The sequence below is a fragment of the Gossypium arboreum genome, chromosome 7 (assembly GCF_025698485.1).
Source record: "Gossypium arboreum isolate Shixiya-1 chromosome 7, ASM2569848v2, whole genome shotgun sequence".
In the NCBI taxonomy this organism is placed as follows: domain Eukaryota; kingdom Viridiplantae; phylum Streptophyta; class Magnoliopsida; order Malvales; family Malvaceae; genus Gossypium; species Gossypium arboreum.
In genome coordinates, this window is record NC_069076.1 from 77,311,832 (window position 1) to 77,321,164 (window position 9,333).

General features: G+C 35.7%; 1 pseudogene; it reads right to left on the reverse strand.

Moving 5' to 3' along the window:
* Nucleotides 1–3,970: 3,970 nt before the first annotated feature.
* LOC108473845 (protein argonaute 4-like) lies at nucleotides 3,971–7,766 on the reverse strand (annotated as a pseudogene).
* Between the last annotated feature and the right edge of the window lie 1,567 nt (nucleotides 7,767–9,333).

Below are 9,333 nucleotides of genomic sequence, written 5' to 3' on the forward strand. Positions count from 1 at the left end.
GGTTTTAAAATATTGCGTCCTAATTTACTGGATGTGATGTTTTGATTCGTTTGAAATAAGTGAGCCTTAATTTTCAAAATTGAGACATTCTAATTAAAAGAGGTTTGCATCTTAAAACTTTCAAATTTCCGACATTAAAGACACTTGATAATCAATTAGGTACCAATTTTTGGGCGTTACGAGGGTGCTAACCCTTCCTCGTACGTAACTGACTCCCGAATCCGTTTTTTCAACTTTCGTAGACCAAAATTAATGTTTTAAAACAAAACACTTTATAAGGTGATCCAATCACACCTAAAAAGATTGGTGGCGACTCCCATTTTCGTTTTTTTTAAAGTCGATTCCCATTTTTCAAAACTCGATTTAAAAATGGTTTCAAAATATTTAATAATAAATTTAAAATATAATATATAATAAAAATATATTTATAAGAATAATAATTATATAAAAATATAAAATATATTGGTTTAGAAAATAATGTATAAAATATCAAATATGTAAAAGAATTTATATTTATAATGAAATAATTATATAATATATATAAATATAAGTTTAGAATAATATAAAATAAGTAATTAATGATGAAATATACGTATTATACAATTATAATATTATAATATCTTCAAAATGTATAATAATAGAATATAAATAAAGTAATTATTAACATATAAATGAAAATAAGTATATAATACAAGTTAAAAACCTTTAATGATAATAATATATAGATAAAATGTATAATAATATAAAAATGACATAATAATATATAATAAAATAATTATAATATATAATATAAAAGTATATATGTAAAAATAATATATAATATATATAAATAAATAATAAATATATAATATAAGTAAAAATATAATAATAATATATAAATAATAATGTAAAATAATAATAATTTGTGAAAAATAATATATAATAAATAATAATATAAATAATATATAATAAAATAATTATGTAATATATAATATAAAAATAAGGTTAAAAATAAAACAAATAACAATATAATATATATATATATATATATATAAATATATAGGGTTAGATTTGAAGTTCAATAAAATTACAGGTAATTTAAAAATAAAAATTGAATTAAGGTCCTAATTAAAACACGAGTAAAACAAAAGGGACTCATTGGGCAAAACGGCAGTGTTTTAATTCTGTGTTTTAAAGGATCGGTGATCAAATTGAAACCAAAATAAAAATAGTGGGCAAAAATTAAAAATTGCAATAAACTTAATTTAAAAGATGAAAAGACGGAAGGACTAAAGGGATAAATATCCCATTTTCTTAAAACACGGACCTCAAGTCAGATCGGGTTGGATCCTGGGCCCTATATAAGTTAAATTTTAATTTTAAATTTCATTTCTAACACCCCGTTTTAAAAAAAACCAAAAAAACTCTGAAACCCTCTCCCCCGTCCTCTGGCCTGAGTTCCAACAACGGCTGATGGCCACCGCTCCAGGTGCCCACGAGCCGCCGTGCACGACGGTCGGAAGGCCAAAAATCCTCCTCTTGCAGCCGAAACACAAGTAGTACTTCTCCTCTTTATTTTAAAAAAGTATTTTTGTAAATTACAACTAAAAAAAATGAATTGTTTTCCCTTTGATTTTCAAATCTGTTTTTGGATCGTCTGTTATATTAAAAATACATGTATATATATATAAATAAAAAAACAGAAGGAAATAATAGAGAATAAAAACAGTAAAACCTTTGAATCTGCCGTGAGTTTTTATTTCTTCTATACTGTTTGTACATGTTTGTTTAAAACCAAAAAAAACTCCCCCCCTTTACAATGTTTAGATCCGGGCTTTATAGCCACTGTTAACCGATACAAATTTGGTATAAAAATCTTTCCTATTTCTTGCTGTGTTTTGCTTCTTTCCTTTGCTATTTTCTCTTCCTTTTTTTGCAGGTAATCACAAGATCTCCGGCGGAGATAAAGGGGACCTTCGTTTGGTGCTTGCGGCGCGAGGAGAGGGCTAGGGTTTCTAACCCTAGCCGAATGCTTCTAAATTTTGGTCCTCTGAGAGTTTGGGTCTGTAACGAGTAGGGATGGTTTAGATCTGTTAGGTCAAGTTAGGTATTGGGTTAAGTTTGGTTGATGGATCTGTGTATTTGGGCTACGGGACTGCTTTGGGGTTTTGGGTAGTATTGGGTAGGTTGAGGTGGGTTATTGGTTTTTAACATTTGTAAAAGGACTGTTAAAAAAAACTTTTATTATTATTTTTTTGATATTTTGGACTATGCCTTGGCTTCCAATGGGCCGGGCAAAATTGAGGTATTACAGCTGCCCCTCTTTGCTCATTGCTGTGTAACAGGAATAGAGCAAAGATATAAAAGAACCAATTTTTCCTGCGCTCGCCGAATATTGAATTCTTCGATCTGCTCCTCGTCGAATATAGAGATGCCAAATCATCTTGGATCTGCCTCAATGAAGGTCAAATCTGCTACGTCTTCAATCTGCTTCCCGTCGAATACAGAGAGATAAGATCTGTCATCTTGGATCTACCCCGATGAAGGTCAGATCTACTATGTCTTCGATCTGCTCCCCTTCGAATACAGAGAGATAAGATCTGTCATCTTGGATCTGCCCCGATGAAGGTTAGATCTGCTATGTCTTCGATCTGCTCCCCGTCGAATACAGAGAGATAAAATCTGTCATCTTGGATCTGCCCCGATGAAGGTCAGATCTGCTATGTCTTCAATCTGCTTCCCGTCGAATACAGAGAGATAAGATCTGTCATCTTGGATCTGCCCTGATGAAGGTCAGATCTGCTATGTCTTCGATCTGCTCCCCGTCGAATATAGAGAGATAAGATCTGTCATCTTGGATCTGCTCCCCGTCTATTACAGAGAGATAAGATCTATTTTTTTATCTGTTCCCTTCAAATACAGAGAAATAAGATCTGCTATCTTCAACTTGTTCCCTATAAGCACAGGGATGCCATGTTGAAATCTTCGATCTTCATTGTCCTCTAGAGGACATAACCTATAGAATGTGTATGTGCCTATGCCTAATGATTAGGATGCCATGATTGAAATGAGTCAAATGCTCCTAATTAGACATATTATGATGCAAAAGGAAAATGACTTTTATTTCGAACATCTTGATTCATTCAAGTTTCGTTTTGTTTCACTCAAAGTACCAACCCTATTTTGCTCGTATGCTTAGAACCCTCTCCATTGATTTGGTCCACTGTACCATTCCCACATGTTACGACCCACTGGAAATGTTTATGAAATGATCCTTTCTTAGGATCAACATCGTCTAATCACCATTTGGACCGAAGAAGAAAATTTCTTGAGTACCTCCAATCCTTACTCAATGGGAATTCCTTAAATAATTGTTATGTTTCAGTTTCTTTGTATTATCTAGAAATTTCCAGAGTAATATGCAAAAATTTGTTTGTGAAGATATTTTAGTTCATCGATTATTATTTCAATGCAACATACTTTATGAATAATGGATAATAAATTGATCTTGAGGAAAATTAGAGTTTGAATGATTTATCAAAAGAAGAGCAAATGAGATTAATCTAAGAATCTATCTTTGAGAACAAAGAGAATCTAAAGATATTAAACAAGACAAAAATCAATTGCCTTAGATATCGCAGCTTGGGCTTCTATATACAAATTCCATGAAGACTATTTTGAGTTTAACATGTGTTTAGAAGACCTAAAGTACTTTGTTGATGCCCCAGTATGTAACATACTTCACTACTTGTTGACTGCGGTATAGCAAGGTCATTGCTGTACACCAAAATTTGAGCCGCCCTTTCGGGTTTTCAGCTCAAAACCCCTTTGGTCTCAAGGCGCCCTTTGCGGGTTTTCACCTTGGCCTCTCCATTTTTTTTTCTCTTTTTCCATTTTCCATTTTTCTTTTCTTTTCTCTCTCTTTTTTTTTTTTTGAAATAGAAGTCTCAAAGCGCCCTTTGCGGGTTTTCACTCTGGCTTCCCTTCATTTTCAGACCAAATACTCCTTAATTGAGTCTGAATTCACTGTATTGGGTAAGTCTTTCGCACTACTAGAGGAGGCTTTTTCAGAATCTATGGTCTTTCCCATTTGGTATCCATTTCCCTTTGAAATCCTTTGCATGAAGAATCTTTTGTAGCACAAGTTCCCCCTCATGAAATTCTTTTGCCCCAGCAAAAATTCGGGCTGATGTTTTTCAAACAAAGAAAACGAATAGTAGCTAAAATCCAGAAGCTCTATAAAAAATAGTTCAATGGAGCTGCTGACATTATCTTTCATTCTAGGAAACTGAAGTACAGAAATCGCTCCCGGAGTTGTCATTCCACCATGGCTTGATGATGTTTCTCAAGTATCTTTAAACTCTATAAACTGCTTTAACTGTGAAGTTACCAAATAAGCTCAGCGAATAGGGGTCACAACAGATATGTCTGTGGCGTTTCTTTGATATAGCATGGACTAGCTCCTGCAGATCATCAGCCGAAAACCCAATCTGACCTAAGAGAACATGATAATGAGTAGGTCTCGTGGTTCCAATCATTCCAGTATGGGCACAAAGATAGAAGCCATTGTTCCTAGGATGGCAGATTTTGTTGTCTATAATAGTTCCAAGCAAGACATTGTCAGGAGATCCCTGCTGAAAAAACTTAGTATGATGATTTTTCTATGCCACAATGACCACTAAGTTGGGGTTTCAACTCTTATCAAGAAATTTGCAAGCCTCAATTACTTGATCCAGCTCAATGTTCAATACTTGATTGAACTGTGACTTACTAACTCCATCCCTGAATATGATAATTTGATTAGGCTTCCTTTTCCCTAAACTTGTATAGAAGTCTAAGAAAGCTTTCCTTACGATACCCTCATCCACTTTGTCAGAAACTGATTTGAAGAGAGAATCTATCATTTCAAGCTTCAGAGACTGTATACAGCCTGATGCCCTATAACTGGAAATCAATTGCCACTTTATGAAACTAACCACCACAGCTATTGACAGTATATCAGACTGCTCAGGAAAGCCAAATAATGCATCCATTCCAAGGATGATAGTTGGAACCTTTGAAACAACTGGAATTGAAGATGTTTGCTCAATTACTAACATGGAATTCAGTCCTCCAAGCTTTGCATTGATTTGTAGAAGCAGGTTTGTAAAGCATTGATCCTTCACCCTAACTAGCGCCATACACTGAGTCACGATGCCAAACTCAGACAGATTGTTCTGCTTCCATAGGCCATAAAAATCAGAGTTTTTCTTATCGAGAAGCAAACAAAGAAAGAACTGCGGAGCTCCGAGTATCCAGCACTATTGTCCACCAAGGCATCAATGTGATGTACAGGAAAACTAGCTTTGTTCCAACTTACAGCCTTTCCTTTCTTCTGAGGCTATATCTTTTACCCCCTCTTCATGGGGTAGAATTTATTTCTCTTCTTAATTTACCATTTTCAACAAATTTAGAAATAAATCGCAATCTCTGTCATCTTCAAAGTACTGAGATTCCTCTAAACACATGTAGCACCCAAAAGGAACTCTGAATCTGTAGTATCGTTGCCCCTATCATTGATATCTAGGGATCTTCGATAGGTGCAAAAGAATATACAAGGAATAAATGAATTCAAGAATAACTATTTACGTTATGAATGAAGAAAAAATGAGGGAACAATTGCTCAAATTAATCATGAAAGATATGTTTTATTGAAACAACAATGTCCAAACATGAGCCTATTTCACAAATGAAATCTTATTGTTTCTAGGCTTTAAAACAACAAGTGTGTTCTGAACATTACTCTAAATTAACTTTAAAATACAAGGATCACTTCCACAACTTCATTGTTCAAAACATTCTCAAATGTGCAAGGGCTCACAAGTTTTATTCCTTGGTTTCCTCTTCGGATACGTTTTTCAGATTCCCCAACGTCAAGTCCTGCTCAAAAGCTCTGAAACTTGGCGCATTATTGGATCCTATGCCTCTTTCCATCATGGAATTCACCTCCCCATCTAAATGATTAGGTAATAAATTTTCTGCCCCAGAGGGATGATTAAAGCTTATAACACATATTTTGATGAGTTTTTCGATCATCTTTTTAAAGGCAATGCAATTCTCAATTGAGTGTCCTGTGCGTCCCGCATGATACTCACATTGAGCATTCAAATCATACCATTTGGGGTATGGGGGCTGCAACGGTTCTATGTAAAACGGAGACACTACATGTGCGTCAAATAATCTATGATATAGCTCCTTATACGACACTAGAATTGATGTAAAGGGAAGCTTTTCAGGATTCGGTCTCGGATTGAATTCTTACTTTTGAGGAACCTGATGGCTAGTAGTTGACATTCTTGGTTGTCTTACAGTCAACAGCTTCACCTCATTTTCTTTTCTCGTCATTGCCCTCGAGGTATTGTATTGGGAGCTCCACTCTTGCTTTTTAAGAGATTCGAACTGTTTCGGACACTCCCCACTGGCCTTCCTTGCTTCTCTAATGACAACAAGACTGGCTGAATTGCTCTCCGGATTAGGACCTGAGCCTACTGAATTATTTATTGGTGCCAACATACCAGCTTGATGCTGTTGGGATTTGATAGTAACTGGTATCTTTCGCGGATGTGCGTCTAGTTGAGTTTGGACCCTTATTGGAGTAAAATTTGGGGAATAAATGATGACCTCATTATCATCTTCAGTGTTGACCACTGGGCTTTTCCTCTTTTCAAGCCCTTCGACTAGTAACTGTCCCAGCTGGCCATTTATATTTCTTTAGAGTTCCAACATTTGATCACGTATATCTTGTTGAATTTTGGTCAACTCTCTTTCATCTATATTTGCCTTTGCTCCAATCTCTCCAACCTTTGTTCCATATCCCCGGTTAACTCTCTGAAATAATTTTTGCCTAATTAGGGTCTTTTTATGGACTTAAATGCATATGATGCGATGTGATGTAATGCAAATGCATGAATGCAAAAAGGTATCGATCTCGACTCAATTTCATTTAGAAAACTTTATTTAGAAAAAGAATATCTTTACATATGAATGGATTACAAATACGCCTTCGTCCTATGGCCCAAAGTTTTAACTCAACAAAGCTAACTCTTGACCATGATCTGACTGTAGCTTGTATTTCGTGCCCAATGTATCAGCTTGTACCTTCATGGTCCGTAAATGATCTACTACCATCCCGAATTTGAGCTAAGGCTTCACCCATGAGATAATCCCTACATCTATGGACACCTCTTCCAACGTCTGTGAAGTTGTTCTGATTATCTTGAAAGAAAGATTGGCAAACAAGTAGGCATTCCTGTTTAACATGCTGCCTTAAAATGATATCCAGCACGTTTAGTGTTTCTTGAGAGCTTTCAGATTCCTGTCCACGCAAAGCATTTTGAAATGCTTTCATGGGTATTTTCTCAGCATAGTTAATCTCTACTTTAAAGGTCTTTAAATGATATGGTCTTCTTTAATCTCATTCTTTTGCGTCCATTTTGACAGACCATCAGGGCTTACATTTCCATCGTCTCTGATAAGTACAACATAGTAAACTCATGCTTGTTGTTTGGTCCTATAATAAATAAGCCTTTTACCATCATAGGCACAATTCTTTCCATCCAACTCTCCTTTGTAGGTCCATGCATTCTGTCAATTACTTTCCTTCCAACACTCTTACCCTTGACCATCTTCATATGAAAGAGAAATGTTGTAATGGTGGAAATGTCCATCAGTACTCTTCTTGTTCACCTTGAAATGATTGGTGAGTACATTACCTTCTGCCCTTTAGTTCCTGCAGCACGCCTTGCCATAGGGTGTCAAAAAATCTTCCTCGTATCCAATTTTGCTTTGATTGGAAACAACATTAAGACGCACCAGTGGCGGAAGAGGCAGGAATTCCAAGACTGCCCCTTTTTCCCTCCTACTCTTTCCATTCTAGCTCACTCCCTCTCCCCATGACGTTCATCAACTTCCTCACAAAAGTTGGAATACAGTCAGCCCTTGAGTAAACTTTATCAACTTGAATCATAGGACAAGGCCACAAAACCGAATATTCCTCCACCACAGGTACCATATCGGCTTTTCCAAATGTAAAGCAACTGTATACAAGATTCCAATACTGAGTGATGGCTTGAAACAAATTCTAATCTATTCCCAAGTCAAGCAAGTACTGCAAGTCCCCATGGTTGTTGTAGAACAACTGCTTGGCTTCGCTACCCCATTGATCCCATATTTCCTTTAACTCATGTTGATTATCCTGCGTGACGCTGATACGAATGTAGTCTGACAGCTCTGACACATATCCCATGGTTAGACTATTTTCCTTTACTAACTGAGTTTTCTCTGACTATATATAGATGTTAGCGTTGTCTTCCACTCTATTAAGAAGTCCGTTCTCCATAATAAAACTCTCTAACTTAGAAACTGACCGAAAATCGATACCTTTTAAATGCGAAATGATATGCAACAAAAGAAAGGAAATAATTAGTATCACATGATAACAATAAACTCAAAGATAACCTGCAAGGGTAATAATTACGGTATAATCCTATCAAGGTTGAGCTCTTACGGTCCTTCTATATGTGGTTTAGTTCTAAAGTTGAGGTACCCAAACCAGCAGATTCCTCAATCCTCACCCATTATAGGCTCATTCGAATCGAGTTTAGTTCAAGGGGACACATTTCCCTATGACTGCACGGAGATGAAAATCTCACGAAGACATAGGTACAGAGGTATCTCGAAAGTGATCCGCTATACTGCACGGAGGTGAAAACCTCACGAAGGCGTAGTTTCTCACTCCCACTTAAGGGTGTGACCACAACGGTCATGTAAATGCAATTCGTGCCAAAATATAACAAACATATGCAGTAGTAATTTAAACACATGTGATGCAAAAGGATTGAATTCTTAAAACTTTTTAAATTTCCGACGTTAAGACAAAGGGTAATCAATTATACGACTTGGCTCTCTTATTGTTCCTCAGTGGAGTCGCCAAGTTGTCAAAACTTTTTTTAGAGGTTTTAAAAAAATGGGGTTCGACTTTAAAAACGAAAACAGGAGTCACCGCCAATCATTTTAGGTGTGATTGGATCACCTTTAAAACATTTATTTTAAAATCATTAGTTTTGGTCTACGAAATCAGAAAACGGGTTCGGGAGCCGGTTACGTACGAGGAAGGGTTAGCACCCTCGTAACGCCCAAAAATTGGTACCTAATTGATTATCAAAATGTCCTTAATGTCGAAAATTTAACAAAAATTTAAGATGTAATCCTCTTTACAATATTTTGATTTTGAAAATTATGGTTCACTTGTATCAAATGAATCAAAATATTACATCCAATAAGTTAGGACGCTCTATTTTAAGACATTCGAGACTA